This window comes from Oncorhynchus kisutch, linkage group LG18 (assembly GCF_002021735.2).
Source record: "Oncorhynchus kisutch isolate 150728-3 linkage group LG18, Okis_V2, whole genome shotgun sequence".
Lineage (NCBI taxonomy): Eukaryota > Metazoa > Chordata > Actinopteri > Salmoniformes > Salmonidae > Oncorhynchus > Oncorhynchus kisutch.
In genome coordinates this window covers 6,293,527-6,311,721 of record NC_034191.2, presented here as the reverse complement: position 1 = coordinate 6,311,721, position 18,195 = coordinate 6,293,527, and the positions used below count along the sequence as shown (strand labels likewise).

The following is an 18,195-nucleotide window of genomic DNA, read 5'->3' as shown; positions in this document are numbered from 1 at the left end:
TGTTATTGACTTTTATTCCATGTGTAACTCTGTGTTGCTGTCTGTTCACACTGCTATGCGTTTATCTTGGCCAGGTCACTGTTGTAAATGAGAACTTGTTCTCAACTAGCCTACCTGGTTAAATAAAGGTCAAATAAATAAAATCACACTTCTGTGATTTACATTTCACTAGTCACCTCTTATGATAGGAATTAAATATCTAAAAAGGTCTGCAAATGTATTTGTGACAGACAATATTACTGTTCTGAATCAGTCACTCAGTAAACTTGTACTGCTTTGTACATGATATAGATGAGGTTAATGTCTTAGGGGTCCTTATTGTCTACAGCTGGACACTCACACATATACCAAATCAGGAAGGTCTCTATTGAAAGGCCACTACACTGACCCATGTACCAAAGCAGGAAGTTCTCCATTGAATGACCACTACACAACACAAGGTAAATGACAAGGTAAGGTAAGTGTCTTGAGGGTCTAGCCTCCCAAATAATATGAACAACTAAATCAAGGAGGAAGTGACTGTCATTTATCCTCTTTAGTTGTCAAATGAGAATAATAAAAACAGCGAAACCAAGTGTGTCGCTCACAACATGAAACAAACAGTCAACCATTATTTATTTAACTAGGCAAATCAGTTAATAAGAACAAATTATTATTTACAATGACGGCCCTACCCCGGACGACGTTGGGCCAATTGTGCGCCACCCCAAGGGACAGGCACACTTACGTGATGATGGCACAAACTCGAGATTCCTAGAATATAAATTATACTTTGCAGCGATACTTTGCTGCCACTCGCCAAAAACCGAAGGGTAACAGACAGCCTTTCTGCAGAAATTACGGGCAAGCTGTCGAGTTCTCTTGTGCGATATGTGAGAGGCAAGCCGCTGAAGCAAGTCCTCAAATCTGGCAAAGGACATCCGAAAGTATTCCACATGTTTCTCCGTCAATGCTTCGCTTAGGCTGAACAAGAGACATGTACAATTCAATTCTCCATCGTCCCCTCCTGTAGTGTTCTGTGGACGAACGACTTTTTCCCCCTTCTCCTGTGTAGTAATAGCCGTTCAACCTCGAGCAATAACATTTAAAAAATAAAAAACATGTTGCCTCTGGCTAAAAAGTAGTGTCGTAAAGCATAAACCACCAGACTAGCAGAACCTCACACCTGTAGATAGTGTTTGTAAAAAGGCATAAAACACCGGATCCGGAAGTTCAAACGTCGTCGCTAGCTAGTCAAAAATAGTAACTACGCTCTTCTTCTTCGATGGGGTTTAACGGCAGTTAGCATCCAATAAATGTTGCATTACCGCCACCTACTAGACTGGACTACAACTCCTTTATAATTAAATACCCTACCATCTAACACTACAGTCGTGGCCAAAAGTTTTGAGAATGACACAAATATTAATTTCCACAAAGTTTGCTGCTTCAGTGTCTTTAGATATTTTTGTCAGATGTTACTATGGATTACTGAAGTATAGTTACAAGCATTTCATAAGTGTCAAAGGCTTTTATTGACAATTACATGAAGTTGATGCAAAAAGTCAATATTTGCAGTGTTGACCCTTTTTCAATACCTCTGCAATCCGCCCTGGCATGCTGTCAATTAACTTCTGGACCACATCCTGACTGATGGCAGCCAATTCTTGCATAATCAATGCTTGGTGTTTGTCAGAATTTGTGTGGTTTTGTTTGTCCACCCACCTCCTGAGGATTGACCACAAGTTCTCAAAGGGATTAAGGTCTGGGGAGTTTCCTGGCCATGGATCCAAAATATCGATGTTTTGTTCCCCGAGATACTTAGTTATCACTTTTGCCTTATGGCAAGGTGCTCCATCATGCTGGAAAAGGCATTGTTCGTCACCAAACTGTTCCTGGATGGTTGGGAGAAGTTGCTCTCGGAGGATGTGTTGGTACCATTCTTTATCCTTGGCTGTGGGCTCACTCCAATCTCACAGAAGTATATATGACTTGTTGGCCTCTCCCTCTGTACTGGTACAGATCTGCTACTCCTCTCAGGAGCCCACCCCCTCGACCCATCTTCCTCTACTTTCTTCACTGCCTCAACATATGACAACTTCTGCACTACTCTAACCCTGGAAACCTCAACCATGCCTCTCTCGCATAGGACATTTTTCCAAAAAACTTCACTCTTCCTGCTGTCACAGACTCATATTTATCCTGACCCTTGGTGCAAGCCTCAGGTCACGAGAACTTCACCACACCTACCACCTCTGATACTTTGCCATCATTCACTTCCATTTCTCCTCCTGTCTTCAATTCAAGCCATCTCCCTTTTTTCCCGCCATTTTTAACCGACTCAAACTCACCCTTTTCCTCCCTCCCTCTCTTAGACATACTCTGCCTCTCTTTTCCCCTCCATTCCTCCTCCATATTCTAAGTATACGTCTCCTTATGATAATTCTGCACTTCTCCTGACGTACATCTTGTTCTTGCCTTCTCAAGGGACACCATTTAACCGGCTGTCACAATCTCCGTACAACCGGCACGAACCCCCTCGGGATGTAAGAGCTCAACAGTGCATCCAACATATAAAAGCCTTGATGCTCTCGAACACAGCCAATAGCTAATAAGGGGTGGGAACCTGGTGTAAACTGAGGGAGTTCTATTGATGTACCGGGTGAAGCCGGTTTGAACCGTGCTGCCTCCCGGGCGTGAGCCAGTAGCCCTCTCTTCGGGCCGAAGCCGAAGTGAGCTCAAAACAAAAAGTGACGTAGGTTAATTTAAGCACGTGGAGTAAAGAGTAAGATGATGTGTTTTCACATGCAAAAGGGATTGCTTTTTGAAAATTCAAAACACATATTTTATGGAAAAAGAGATATATATTTCTGAACGATGCAGTCCTGTTAGGCTGAAGGAGACCGAGGTGGTTAGAATAATGACTGTCCATGTCTCCTCTCTGGAGGTGGTTAGAATAAGGACTGTCCATGTCTCCTCTCTGGAGGTGGTTAGAATAAGGACTGTCCAGCATGTCTCCTCTCTGGAGGTGGTTAGAATAAGGACTGTCCAACATGTCTCCTCTCTGGAGGAGGTTAGAATAAGGACTGTCCATCATGTCTCCTCTCTGGAGGTGGTTAGAATAAGGACTGTCCATCATGTCTCCTCTCTGGAGGTGGTTAGAATAAGGACTGTCCAACATGTCTCCTCTCTGGAGGTGGTTAGAATAAGGACTGTCCAACATGTCTCCTCTCTGGAGGTGGTTAGAATAAGGACTGTCCATCATGTCTCCTCTCTGGAGGTGATTAGAATAAGGACTGTCCAACATGTCTCCTCTCTGGAGGTGGTTAGAATAAGGACTGTCCATCATGTCTCCTCTCTGGAGGTGGTTAGAATAAGGACTGTCCATCATGTCTCCTCTCTGGAGGTGGTTAGAATAAGGACTGTCCATCATGTCTCCTCTCTGGAGGTGGTTAGAATAAGGACTGTCCAACATGTCTCCTCTCTGGAGGTGGTTAGAATAAGGACTGTCCATCATGTCTCCTCTCTCTCCAAAGTTGGTCAGAATAGTGGAAGAAAGGAGAGAAAGGAGTAGCAGGACTAGTTGAATAAGTAATGGTAGCAGGACTAGTTGAATAAGTAATGGTAGCAGCACTAGTTGAATAAGTAATGGTAGCAGGACTAGTTGAATAAGTAATGGTAGCAGGACTAGTTGAATAAGTAATGGTAGCAGGACTAGTTGAATAAGTAATGGTAGCATGACTAGTTGAATAAGTAATGGTAGCATGACTAGTTGAATGAGTAATGGTAGCAGGACTAGTTGAATAAGTAATGGTAGCAGGACTAGTTGAATAAGTAATGGTAGCAGGACTAGTTGAATAAGTAATGGTAGCAAGACTAGTTGAATAAGTAATGGTAGCAGGACTAGTTGAATAAGTAATGGTAGCTGGACTAGTTGAATAAGTAATGGTAGCAGGACTAGTTGAATAATGGTAGCAGGACTGGAGACACCAGATGATGTTCCTTGTCAACAGAGATATCCTGACATGTTGCATGTTTAGAAGGTGGACTTGGCAGCGTTTATTGCTTTGGTTATCAACTGCACAGCGCAGAAAAAATAGGTATCATTGTGAGTGTCAGCTGATAGTTTTTTTGGGGATTGGATTTTACAGCAGAGGCATGACATCCTGTGGATGCTCCGTCCTCACAGGCACCTGGTTTAGAGATGTGATCTGTACTGTGACTGAATGAGTGGGATGTTTTTTACATTTATAGTTGTGTCTTTTGTATGCAGTCGGGTCCCCCCCCCCTATGGAATATTTTTGGTTAAAACCTCCATGAAAAAGAAGATGAAGATGGGAAATCGCTGATTTAAACCCCCATCAGAATATGTTGATGTATGCCGTGTTTGTGGTGAACCGTGGGACTGTAAGAGGAACAAACATAGCCTTTTGCAAGGTATCTGGTCTTTATTGTGACCGGTCTACACACGGGCTTTAGAAGAGATAAGGGGACCTGTCACCCTGAGTGATGGGTTTAGAAGAGATAACGGGGACCTGTCACCCTGAGTGATGGGTTTAGAAGAGATAACGGGACCTGTCACCCTGAGTGATGGGTTTAGAAGAGATAAGGGGACCTGTCACCCTGAGTGATGGGTTTAGAAGAGATAACGGGACCTGTCACCCTGAGTGATGGGTTTAGAAGAGGTAAGGGGACCTGTCACCCTGAGTGATGGGTTTAGAAGAGATAAGGGGACCTGTCACCCTGAGTGATGGGTTTAGAAGAGATAACGGGACCTGTCACCCTGAGTGATGGGTTTAGATGAGATAACGGGACCTGTCACCCTGAGTGATGGGTTTAGAAGAGGTAAGGGGACCTGTCACCCTGAGTGATGGGTTTAGAAGAGATAACGGGACCTGTCACCCTGAGTGATGGGTTTAGAAGAGATAACGGGACCTGTCACCCTGAGTGATGGGTTTAGAAGAGATAACGGGACCTGTCACCCTGAGTGATGGGTTTAGAAGAGGTAAGGGGACCTGTCACCCTGAGTGATGGGTTTAGAAGAGATAAGGGGACCTGTCACCCTGAGTGATGGGTTTAGAAGAGGTAAGGGGACCTGTCACCCTGAGTGATGGGTTTAGAAGAGGTAAGGGGACCTGTCACCCTGAGTGATGGGTTTAGAAGAGATAAGGGGACCTGTCACCCTGAGTGATGGGTTTAGAAGAGGTAAGGGGACCTGTCACCCTGAGTGATGGGTTTAGAAGAGATAACGGGGACCTGTCACCCTGAGTGATGGGTTTAGAAGAGATAACGGGACCTGTCACCCTGAGTGATGGGTTTAGAAGAGATAAGGGGACCTGTCACCCTGAGTGATGGGTTTAGAAGAGATAACGGGACCTGTCACCCTGAGTGATGGGTTTAGAAGAGATAAGGGGACCTGTCACCCTGAGTGATGGGTTTAGAAGAGATAAGGGGACCTGTCACCCTGAGTGATGGGTTTAGAAGAGATAACGGGACCTGTCACCCTGAGTGATGGGTTTAGAAGAGATAAGGGGACCTGTCACCCTGAGTGATGGGTTTAGAAGAGATAAGGGGACCATCACGCTGAGTTGAGTGATGGGTTTTCAAAAGTGGTATGTGGCTCCTGTCAATCTTCTATTGAAATGGTGTCAATGACGTGAAAATAATTGTCTGTTTTGTGAGGAGAAGATGTGCAGTGGCTGTCTAGGTGGACCTGTCTCGACTCCTAGAAGTACAAAAAGGTGTCTGCTCAGGAATGCACAGAGAGTCCGGCGAGACGAGGCCTATTCAGGGACCCAGTGACAGATGACCTGCCGCCAGATATAGGAATTCACCAAGCACCTGTTGTTGAAACAGCACCTGCTGTTGATACAGAACCTGTTGATACAGCACCTGTTGTTGATACAGCACCTGTTGGTACAGCACCTGTTGGTACAGCACCTGTTGTTGATACAGCACCTGTTGTTGATACAGCACCTGTTGTTGATACAGCACCTGTTGTTGATACAGCACCTGTTGATACAGCACTTGTTGTTGATACAGCACCTGTTGTTGATACAGCACCTGTTGGTACAGCACCTATTGGTACAGCACCTGTTGTTGATACAGCACCTGTTGTTGAAACAGCACCTGTTGGTACAGAACCTGTTGGTACAGAACCTGTTGGTACAGCACCTGTTGGTACAGAACCTGTTGATACAGAACCTGTTGGTACAGAACCTGTTGGTACAGCACCTGTTGATACAGCACCTGCTGTTGGTGCGTCATGGGCTGTAGATGACAAGAACGAACGTGATCACCGCAGAGTTAAAGCGCTCTACCTTTTGAACAATGTATCTGTTAACTTTTGTCAATGCAAACTTTTGTTTGATCGTTTTTTCCCCCTGTGACAGTAAAGGAACTGATAATGCTCAGTTTATGTGCAAATGTGTTACATAATTCACAACGATTCTCAGATATTTAAACCATATTTTCATTTCTTATTTAAGGTCACTGTTACAACTACTTCTGATACAAAGTCACAGATACTTATCGAGGTTCTTTGAAAATAATTGGTATCTGTCTTCAAGGTAGTCTGCTCTGAGCAATACCGAGAGTATTTGGTGCAAGTTCCAGGTCTGTCACAATTTGTTATCGAGCAAAAGCACTGAATATTATGACGGAGGAGTGTCGAAGATTAACCAGTGAAAAGGGGGACTGAATAAAACTGAGACACAACAGTCCTTTAGCACAGATAAAGGACTGGGTGAGTGGAAACAGTCAGCCCCAAAAATAGTGGACTTTTTTTTGCAATGTGTGAGCACTTTCTACATGACTGTGTCTCCAGGAACAAGGAAGAGGTCTTCAGACTGTGGCTCCAGGAACAAGGAAGAGGCCTTCAGACTGTGGCTCCAGGAATAAGGAAGAGGCCTTCAGACTGTGTCTCCAGGAACAAGGAAGAGGCCTTCAGACTGTGGCTCCAGGAACAAGGAAGAGGCCTTCAGACTGTGGCTCCAGGAATAAGGAAGAGGCCTTCAGACTGTGGCTCCAGGAATAAGGAAGAGGTCTTCAGACTGTGGCTCTAGGAAATAGGAAGAGACCTTCAGACTGTGGCTCTAGGAATAAGGAAGAGACCTTCAGACTGTGGCTCTAGGAATAAGGAAGAGACCTTCAGACTGTGGCTCTAGGAATAAGGAAGAGACCTTCAGACTGTGGCTCTAGGAATAAGGAAGAGGTCTTCAGACTGTGGCTCCAGGAATAAGGAAGAGGCCTTCAGACTGTGGCTCCAGGAATAAGGAAGAGGTCTTCAGACTGTGGCTCCAGGAATAAGGAAGAGGCCTTCAGACTGTGGCTCCAGGAATAAGGAAGAGGCCTAATGGCCTCCTTTAATAAGGAAGTACATAATGGCCATGGCAGGTGCCACCCTTTTTAAGGGCACGTTCGAAATGTATGTGTGCACCTGTGTGTTCATCATGCGCTTTAAAAATATATAAATAAATTTAACCTTTATTTTACTAGGAAAGTCAGTTAAGAACAAATTCTTATTTTCAATGACGGCCTAGGAACAGTGGGTTAACTGCCTGTTCAGGGGCAGAACGACAGATTTGTACCCTGTCAGCTCTGGGATTCGAACTTGCAACCTTTCGGTTACTAGTCCAAAAGTCTAACCACTAGGCTACCCTGCCGCTTGTCATGCATCACGGTGTCTGTGTGTCCAGGAAGAGTATCATTACAAAATATAAACAGATTGGTGAGTCATGGGATGAGAAATGCCTCCAGTGGAAGAGCAATATGGAGGGTGTCAAGGTCCAGACTACATGGGTTAAGCACATTTTCAACAGACTATCAAATATGGGCATTGTAACATCATACCGTTGTGCCAGCAGTAAGCAGAAGGAGAGGAGAGGAGGAGAGGGCTGAAATAGAGGTGGAGGTTGACGGACGGTCTATTGGAGGAAGAGAGTGAAGGAGGAAGAGGAGGAGAGGGCTGAAATAGAGGTGGAGGTTGACGGTCTAGTGGAGGAAGAGAGTGAAGGAGGAAGAGGAGGAGAGGGCTGAAATAGAGGTGGAGGTTGACGGAAGGTCTATTGGAGGAAGAGAGTGAAGGAGGAAGAGGAGGAGAGGGCTGAAATAGAGGTGGAGGTTGACGGACGGTCTATTGGAGGAAGAGAGTGAAGGAGGAAGAGGAGGAGAGGGCTGAAATAGAGGTGGAGGTTGACGGACGGTCTAGTGGAGGAAGAGAGTGAAGGAGGAAGAGGAGGAGAGGGCTGAAATAGAGTTGGAGGTTGACGGACGGTCTATTGGAGGAAGAGAGTGAAGGAGGAAGAGGAGGAGAGGGCTGAAATAGAGGTGGAGGTTGACGGACGGTCTATTGGAGGAAGAGAGTGAAGGAGGAAGAGGAGGAGAGGGCTGAAATAGAGGTGGAGGTTGACGGTCTAGTGGAGGAAGAGAGTGAAGGAGAGGAAGAAGAGGAGGAAGAGTGTGGTTTCCTGCTAGGAGTGACAGAAAGAGCAAAAGACAGAGGAGCAACAGTCCAGAGAGGGAGGAAGACGAGGACCGACAGTCCAGGGAGAGAGGAAGAGGAGGACCGACAGTCCAGGGAGAGAGGAAGAGGAGGACCGACAGTCCAGGGAGGGAGGAAGAGGAGGACCGACAGTCCAGGGAGAGAGGAAGAGGAGGACCGACAGTCCAGAGAGGGAGGAAGAGTAGGACCTACAGTCCAGGGAGAGAGGAAGAGGAGGACCGACAATCCAGGGAGAGAGGAAGAGGAGGACCGACAGTCCAGGGAGAGAGGAAGAGGAGGACCGACAGTTCAGAGAGGGAGGAAGAGGAGGACCGACAGTCCAGGGAGAGAGGAAGAGGAGGACCGACAGTTCAGAGATGGAGGAAGAGGAGGACCGACAGTCCAGGGAGAGAGGAAGAGGAGGACCGACAGTCCAGGGAGGGAGGAAGAGGAGGACCGACAGTCCAGGGAGAGAGGAAGAGGAGGACCGACAGTCCAGAGAGGGAGGAAGAGGAGGACCGACAGTCCAGGGAGAGAGGAAGAGGAGGACCGACAGTCCAGGGAGAGAGGAAGAGGAGGACCGACAGTCCAGGGAGGGAGGAAGAGGAGGACCGACAGTCCAGGGAGAGAGGAAGAGGAGGACCGACAGTCCAGAGAGGGAGGAAGAGGAGGACCGACAGTCCAGGGAGAGATTGAGAGAGAGGAAGACAGACGGAGGCTGGGCAAATATGTGTCCATGCTGGAGCTGCAGAGAGATATATCCACCAATAGAGGACTATTAAGGGTCCAATGCACTACTTTTGTGAGACATTATTATTTTCTTATAGTCATTTTTATAATATATTATTTTTCCCGGAATTATTTTATATATTTTTTCAGCACCCCTACTGTTATGGGTGTAAGATGGCACAGTGATGCCATCTGTTGGTAAATGTTCATTACTGCAACTCTTGTGTTTTACCGGGGTGCTTGAGATACTCGGATGTGTTGTGATGTACTGAACAAGACTGGTTACTCGCATCAATGCCTCTGTCTCTGTCATTTAACATTCAAACACCTACTTCCCGTGGCTATGCAGAGGGGTATAGCACAAAGCAAACTAGATCTACTCTGGGTTTTCTAAATCTAGCCAGCTTCAGTTAGCCAGCTTCGGTTAGACAGCTTCGGTTAGATAGTTTCAGTTAGCTTCCTATAAAGCTCAGGCATTATCCGCACTAGGAAGGTGGATATTGCTTGTTCGCCTGCCGCTATAACACTAGCAGGCTTGTAACCTTGCTTGCATGTTGCACGTTGCTAATCGAACGCAGAACTTTTCATTGAGACAACGTTGAAACATCAAAACCATAGGCAAGTCAGTGCCACGTTTTCATTTCCTAAATCAAGTAAAAGGTGTCATATACATTAAGTAGACTATCATGTGAAATAGACTTTAACAAGTGTTGGTTATCCCACGTTGAATTCAGTTGACCAATGATAACTCGCTAACTCCTCAAACTACATTCGTAGTCCAGGGCTCAGACAGGTGTACGTGAATAAACATCTAGATTTGTTTCTATTGTTTTAGGTGTCAACATTCTTGACTATTGCTGATCTGTGCAAATGATCAGATATTGTAGATAATTATGTTTTATCACACATAAAATCATGTATACAGGACAAAATAGAGAATTGATTCATTCTATTTAAGCAATAAGGCCAGAGGGGGTGTGGTATATGACCAATATACCACGACTAAGAGCTGTTCTTAGCGCGACGCAATGTGGAGTGCCTGGACACAGCCCTTAGCCGTGGTATATTGGCCATACACCACAATCCCCCGAGGTGCCTTATTGCTATTATAGACTTGTTACCAACGTAACTAAAGCAATAAAAGTAAATGTTTTGTCATACCCGTGGTATACCGTCGGATATACCATGTCTGTCAACCAATCAGCATTCAGGGTTCGAACCACCCAGTTTATAATAACGAATTAACTACTGCTAAAGTACAGTATTATACCAGTAAACCAATTATTAGACAAATATAACTTTCACACTGCAATACTGAATCTTGACAAGCTTTATCTTGTGCACTGCATATTCTGCAAACGTTATAATAAAAGCCTTTCAACTCTATCCACAGGGGGGCGCCAGAGACAAGGACAACTTTGACAGTTTTTCAAAATGGTAGCCTAAAGTAGACGGACCCAAACTGTTTCATTGTGTGAGACGATTCGGGCAACATAGCTTTGCAAATTGGGGTAAAGTGCTACGTATTTTGTAACAGCATATGAAAAGTGTCTGTATTTTGTTCAGTCCCATAGACTGCAGAAATACATCATGTGCACACTGCACAACCATTACATGCCAACCAATCAGGTGACCCGTGGAGCTCCGGTCATGTGATCAAAGCAGCGTGGACGCGCGTCGGCGAGGAGACGCGTCATCCGTCGAAAACAGCAAAAACACATCGCTGCTAACGGATTGCGCAACATCGCCCGTTCAACATGTATTTTCTCACTTCGTAGTGACATGAGGGCGACATGGGTGCCAAGGAGTCAAGGATAGGTTTCCTTTCGTATGACGAGGCTGTTAAAAGAGGTAAACGGGTGCTGTCTTGTTAATCCATCACTAACGTTATATTAGTTTAGCTACAGTAACTAACGTTAGTTAACTAGCCAGCCGCTAGAGATGGTTAGTTAACTAGCCAGCCGCTAGAGATGGGTTGTCTAGTCAACTAAAACCCACGTACAGGAGAGAGACATGGGCACTGCAAAGCTGTGCGGATAGCTCGACTGTGTTTCTACAGATTGACAATTACAGATAGTTAACGGTTACAGTAGCCAGCTGTCTGTGTTTCTACAGATTGACAATTACAGATAGTTAATAGTTACAGTAGCCAGCTGTCTGTGCTTCTACACATGGACAATTACAGATAGTTATTGGTTACAGTAGCCAGCTGTCTGTGTTTCTACAGATTGACAATTACAGATAGTTATTGGTTACAGTAGCCAGCTGTCTGTGTTTCTACAGATTGACAATTACAGATAGTTATTGGTTACAGTAGCCAGCTGTCTGTGTTTCTACAGATTGACATTTACAGATAGTTAATAGTTACAGTAGCAAGCTGTCTGTGCTTCTACACATGGACAATTACAGATAGTTATTGGTTACAGTAGCCAGCTGTCTGTGTTTCTACAGATTGACAATTACAGATAGTTAATAGTTACAGTAGCCAGCTGTCTGTGTTTCTACACATGGACAATTACAGATAGTTATTAGTTACAGTAGCCAGCTGTCTGTGGCTCTGTCAAGTGTTTCAGAGCAAACTGCTGGCTGGAATCAAAACATTGAACCAAAACCTAATTTTAACAGGCCACGCAATATTTAGGATGTTGGAAAGGTCGCTCTGAGTAAAAGGTGAATGTTTATCAGTGATATTTTTTTTATTTAACTAGGCACGGCGGTTAACAACAAATTCTTATTTATAACGACAGTGGGGTAACTACCTTGTTCAGAGGCAGAACGACAGATTTTTACCTTGTCAGTTCGGGGATTTGATCCAGCAACCTTTTGGGTTAATAGCCCAGCGCTCTAACCACTAGATAACCTGATAACCAGGTGCTGCCCACTTGAACAAACAAAGGGAATGATAACAGGGGCGATCTGTGATTAACCAAGATAACATTCATTACTTGTGTCTGCTTGATCTCATAACATACGTAACCCATTCAGTCTACTGTATGAGTTCATTAGTGACCTTTTAAAAAATAAAAATAATTGTTTTACATTTTTTTTTTGGTGCTAATCAGTGACATTAGAGAGAAAGCATGATATGTCAGCTGTGCTCTTATACTAGCTGGATGAAGTTCTCTCTTCAGATCAGGATATCCTTTACTGGGTTCTTGTATAGCTATGCCTAGTGCTGAGTCAATGTATCCCAATGGCATTGCAGTGGTTAGACTGGATAGAAGTAGCACAGTACCAGCCAAAATGTTTAGGATAAATACTGAATCAATTTGTTATAATTCTGCATATTTGTCTGTTCATTGGTTCAGTGATGTAAGACTCCGGTGAATATTTATCACGAAGCACGTGAAAATATCTTATACCATTACCTGATACATGTTGTACTTTGGTCCCTGCAGTTGTAACAACCGAACTTTGCCTGTCAGGATTGATTATCGAAATGTGTTACTTTTAGGGTTCTGTCACCGTGCGACCTCGTATGGTCATGCGTGTTTAGGGTTCCGTCACTGTGCGACCTCGTATGGTCATGCACGTTTAGGGTTCTGTCACTGTGCGACCTCGTATGGTCATGTGCGTTTAGGGTTCTGTCACTGTGTGACCTCGTATAGTCATGCGTGTTTAGGGTTCCGTCACTGTGCGACCTCGTATGGTCATGCACGTTTAGGGTTCTGTCACTGTGCGACCTCGTATGGTAATGTGCGTTTAGGGTTCCGTCACTGTGTGACCTCGTATGGTAATGCACATTTAGGGTTCTGTCACTGTGTGACCTCTGTGTGGTAATGCACGTTTAGGGTTCTGTCACTGTGTGACCTCGTATGGTAATGCACATTTAGGGTTCTGTCACTGTGTGACCTCTGTGTGGTAATGCACGTTTAGGGTTCTGTCACTGTGCGACCTCGTATGGTAATGTGCGTTTAGGGTTCTGTCACCGTGCGACCTCGTATGGTAATGTGCGTTTAGGGTTCTGTCATCGTGCGACCTCGTATGGTAATGTGCGTTTAGGGTTCTGTCACTGTGCGACCTCGTATGGTAATGTGCGTCTAGGGTTCCGTCACTGTGCGACCTCGTATGGTAATGTGCGTTTAGGGTTCTGTCACTGTGCGACCTCGTATGGTAATGTGCGTTTAGGGTTCTGTCACTGTGCGACCTCGTATGGTAATGTGCGTTTAGGGTTCTGTCACTGTGCGACCTCGTATGGTAATGCGCGTTTAGGCTTCTGTCACTGTGCGACCTCGTATGGTAATGTGCGTTTAGGGTTCTGTCACTGTGTGACCTCGTATGGTAATGCGTGTTTAGGGTTCTGTCACTGTGGGACCTCTGTGTGGTAATGCACGTTTAGGGTTCTGTCACTGTGCGACCTCGTATGGTAATGCGGGTTTAGGGTTCCGTCACTCTGCGACCTCGTATGGTAATGTGCGTTTAGGGTTCTGTCACTGTGTGACCTCGTATGGTAATGCGCGTTTAGGGTTCTGTCACTGTGTGACCTCTGTGTGGTAATGCACGTTTAGGGTTCTGTCACTGTGCGACCTCGTATGGTAATGCGGGTTTAGGGTTCCGTCACTCTGCGACCTCGTATGGTAATGCGGGTTTAGGGTTCCGTCACTGTGCGACCTCGTATGGTAATGCGGGTTTAGGGTTCCGTCACTCTGCGACCTCGTATGGTAATGTGCGTTTAGGGTTCTGTCACTGTGCGACCTCGTATGGTAATGCGGGTTTAGGGTTCCGTCACTCTGCGACCTCGTATGGTAATGTGCGTTTAGGGTTCTGTCACTGTGCGACCTCGTATGGTAATGCGGGTTTAGGGTTCCGTCACTCTGCGACCTCGTATGGTAATGTGCGTTTAGGGTTCTGTCACTGTGCGACCTCGTATGGTAATGCGGGTTTAGGGTTCCGTCACTCTGCGACCTCGTATGGTAATGTGCGTCTAGGGTTCTGTCACTGTGTGACCTCGTATGGTAATGCGTGTTTAGGGTTCTGTCACTGTGTGACCTCTGTGTGGTAATGCACGTTTAGGGTTCTGTCACTGTGCGACCTCGTATGATAATGCGGGTTTAGGGTTCCGTCACTCTGCGACCTCGTATGGTAATGCGGGTTTAGGGTTCTGTCACTGTGTGACCTCGTATGGTAATGTGCGTCTAGGGTTCTGTCACTGTGCGACCTCGTATGGTAATGTGCTTTTAGGCCTATTGCCTTTTTATAATTGTGTAGAACTGAAGTAGATATTTCCAGTAGTGGACTTAGTCTTTTCCTGTTTTGCTGAATGTTTGATATGCTGTTCCATTCAGTTTTACAAGGTACTGTCACATAACAAAGTGACAAAAACAGAATCATTCCTGACCATTAAACTGCATAGAAAAGTCAGCTCGCTGGCTGACTGGCTGACTGGCTGGCTGACTGGCTTGCTTGCTGGCTGACTGGCTTGCTGACCGGCTTGCTGGCTGGCTGACTGGCTGGCTTGCTGGCTGACTGGCTTGCTGACTGACTGGCTGGCTGACCGGTTTGCTGGCTGACTGGCTGGCTTGCTGGCTGACTGGCTTGCTGACCGGCTTGCTGACTGGCTTGCTGACTGGCTGACTGGCTGACTGGCTGACTGGCTGACTGACTGGCTGACTGCTTGTAAGGGACTGATTGCTACTCAGCTAGTCCCTCCCTCTTTCAATGCTCTACTGTCGGCTGCATGGTGACATTACACAGACCTCTGATTTATCATCACGTTGTGACCCCCTATATCCCCTCTACCGGGGGGTCACTCTACCGGGGGGTCACTCTACCGGGGGGTCACTCTACCGGGGGGTCACTCTACCGGGTGGTCGCTCTACCGGGGGTGGTCACTCTACCGGGGGGTCACTCTACTGGGTGGTCACTCTACCAGGGGGTTCACTCTACTGGGGGTGGTCACTCTACTGGGGGTGGTCACTCTACTGGGGGTGGTCACTCTACTGGGGGTGGTCACTCTACCCGGGTGGTCACTCTACCGGGGGTGGTCACTCTACCAGGGGGTTCACTCTACCAGGGGGGTCACTCTACCGGGGGTTCACTCTACCGGGTGGTCACAGTGTAACTGAATTAAGTAGAAAGGTGACTACGGAGATTAGAGCCGTTGTCATGGCGACACAGTGGATAGGTGTCTGTCTCCAAACAACTCAAGTAGGCCTACAATGTTTTCCTTCAACAAGCAGACAGTCCCGTGTTGATTCTCTGTTTTCCCCGTTGCAGGAGTCAGAAAACACTGATATAGCGTATTACTAGATACAGCCTAAATGATGCGATAGAGTAGGGTTGTGTTGTCCATCTACTCATAGTAAAACAACTTGACAAGGTTGAATGGTGACGTCATTCACGTAGCAGATCAAAGGCTGCCAGTTTAATCACGAGAAGCACCTTGCTCACGAGAAGCACCTTGCTCACGAGATGCACCTTGCTCACGAGATGCACCTTGCTCACGAGAAGCACCTTGCTCACGAGAAGCACCATGCTCACGAGAAGCACCATGCTCACGAGAGGCACCTTGCTCACGAGAGGCACCTTGCTCACGAGAGGCACCTTGCTCACGAGAGGCACCTTGCTCACGAGAGGCACCTTGCTCACGAGAGGCACCTTGCTCACGAGAGGCACCTTGCTCACGAGAGGCACCTTGCTCACGGCTCTGTTGCAAGGAAGGAGGGGACGGCGGGGACCTTTTATGAATCATACCACCAACTACTGTAGGTATGAGTCACCCTGGCCTTGTGGTAACCTAAAGCTAAGCGTTGTGACAGTGAGCAAAGGAAAACCCCTATAGGACCCAGGCAGCAGCCCCCCCCCCCCTCCCCTGGCATCAGTCAGTCAGTAATAGTGTGAATGATGAGCAATGTGTGTATTCCACCTAGACATATTGTCGTTAAGCACGAGGGGGGGGGGGGAACCCAATTGGTCGTATTTGAATGCTTATCTCACGCTTACGCAAGGAGCGGAGACGACAGAAGGTGGGGGAAACTTCTGCACGGATCTAACTCTGTGCCAACAGTAGGAGGAGGATGTTTTTCTGAAGGGACTGTAGGCCTCAGCCAGGCAGCCACGTTGAGTCCTCATGTCCAAGCAACTATTGAACTCTTGGATCTAGGGCCTTTTTAACACATAACTGCACCCCTTGAGCGAAACCCAGTGAGTTTCCCCATCACAGACACAATTTATTTCTATATTTTTTAATTTTTTATTTAAGGTGCAGAGCAGGGTTCAGACAGTCGGAGCAGTCGTCTGAGAGAGGGAATGTAGTCGTACAGTAGCTGGCTGGCACCTGGGCTCCACGAGAGTTGCAGCGTCAGTGGTCAGTCAGACCTCTTTTCTCTTGGTCTGTGTCTTTCTTCATCTCTCTCTCTCTCGTTCTGTTGTTCTGTTCTTTGGTGAAGAAAGCATCAGACTACTCAGTCTGCCAGGCAGCGCTTTGCCATCACACCTTCTATTGGCTCTGGTCAGTCCCGCCTGTGAATTTGGGTTATTCACATTTGCTTAGTGTTTAAAAAAATATATATATTTTACCTTTATTTAACTAGGCAAGTCAGTTAAGAACAAATTCTTATTTTCAATGACGGCCTAGGAACAGTGGGTTAACTGCCTGTTCAGGGGCAGAACGACAGATTTGTACCTTGTCAGCTCAGGGATTCGCTCTAACCACTAGGCTACCTGCCGCCTCTACACTCTAACCACTAGGCTACCCTACCGTCCCTACACTCTAACCACTAGGCTACCCTGCCGCCTCTACCCTCTAACCACTAGGCTACCCTGCCGCCTCTACCCTCTAACCACTAGGCTACCCTGCCGCCTCTACACTCTAACCACTAGGCTACCCTGCCGCCTCTACACTCTAACCACTAGGCTACCCTGCCGCCTCTACACTCTAACCACTAGGCTACCCTGCCGCCTCTACACTCTAACCACTAGGCTACCCTGCCGCCTCTAACCACTAGGCTACCCTGCCGCCTCTACACTCTAACCACTAGGCTACCCTGCCGCCTCTAACCACTAGGCTACCCTGCCGCCTCTACACTCTAACCACTAGGCTACCCTGCCACCTCTACACTCTAACCACTAGGCTACCCTGCCGCCCCACGGCAAAGCGTTCCATAGAGATCCTTTAGGATGGAAACACCGGTAGTGTTCTGGTTAGATGAATGGCAGCATTCGTTGCATAGCAGACTGATGGCATAATTTAAGAGGCGTCCTTTTCTATATATTCATTACAGCTACAGTCCAGCAGGCAGTGTATTGTTGCAGGTAATGTACGTGGAGTTACCCACCAGCCAGCTAGCCTATTCACTCACTAGTCTAAATGCCTAAGAGCAAGGCCAGACTGATCCGTGGAGAACAGACACCAAATTAAATTTGACCGTCTTCTAAATGGAGGGTCACCTCCATCTAATTGGCTAAACGGAGGGTCACCGCCATCTAATTGGCTAAACGGAGGGTCACCTCCATTCAATTGGCTAAACGGATGGTCACCTCCATCTAATTGGCTAAACGGAGGGTCACCTCCATCTAATTGGCTAAACGGAGGGTCACCGCCATCTAATTGGCTAAACGGAGGGTCACCGCCATCTAATTGGCTAAACGGAGGGTCACCGCCATCTAATTGGCTAAACGGAGGGTCACCGCCATCTAATTGGCTAAACGGAGGGTCACCTCCATCTAATTGGCTAAACGGAGGGTCACCTCCATCTAATTGGCTAAACGGAGGGTCACCTCCATCTAATTGGCTAAACGGAGGGTCACCGCCATCTAATTGGCTAAACGGAGGGTCACCGCCATCTAATTGGCTAAACGGAGGGTCACGTATCGGTCGGCCCGTCCAAAAGTTCAACTCATCTGAATTTTTTTGTCTGTGAAATGGTATTGATATGGACGCGTCAACGTACAACTCCCATTGAGAAAGCATTAGAAATCACGGTTATGGATCAAATCAATGGGTCAGTCTGGTCCTTAGTCCCTGACTGCCAGATCACCCAGCACTCTTTTCCTTGGAGTCAGAA

General features: G+C 46.7%; 1 pseudogene; it reads left to right on the top strand.

Annotated features, from left to right (window-relative positions):
* The first annotated feature begins 10,888 nt into the window (after nt 1-10,888).
* The window catches only part of LOC109880950 (ubiquitin carboxyl-terminal hydrolase 32-like), an 83,059-nt pseudogene continuing 75,752 nt past the window's right edge, over nt 10,889-18,195 (top strand).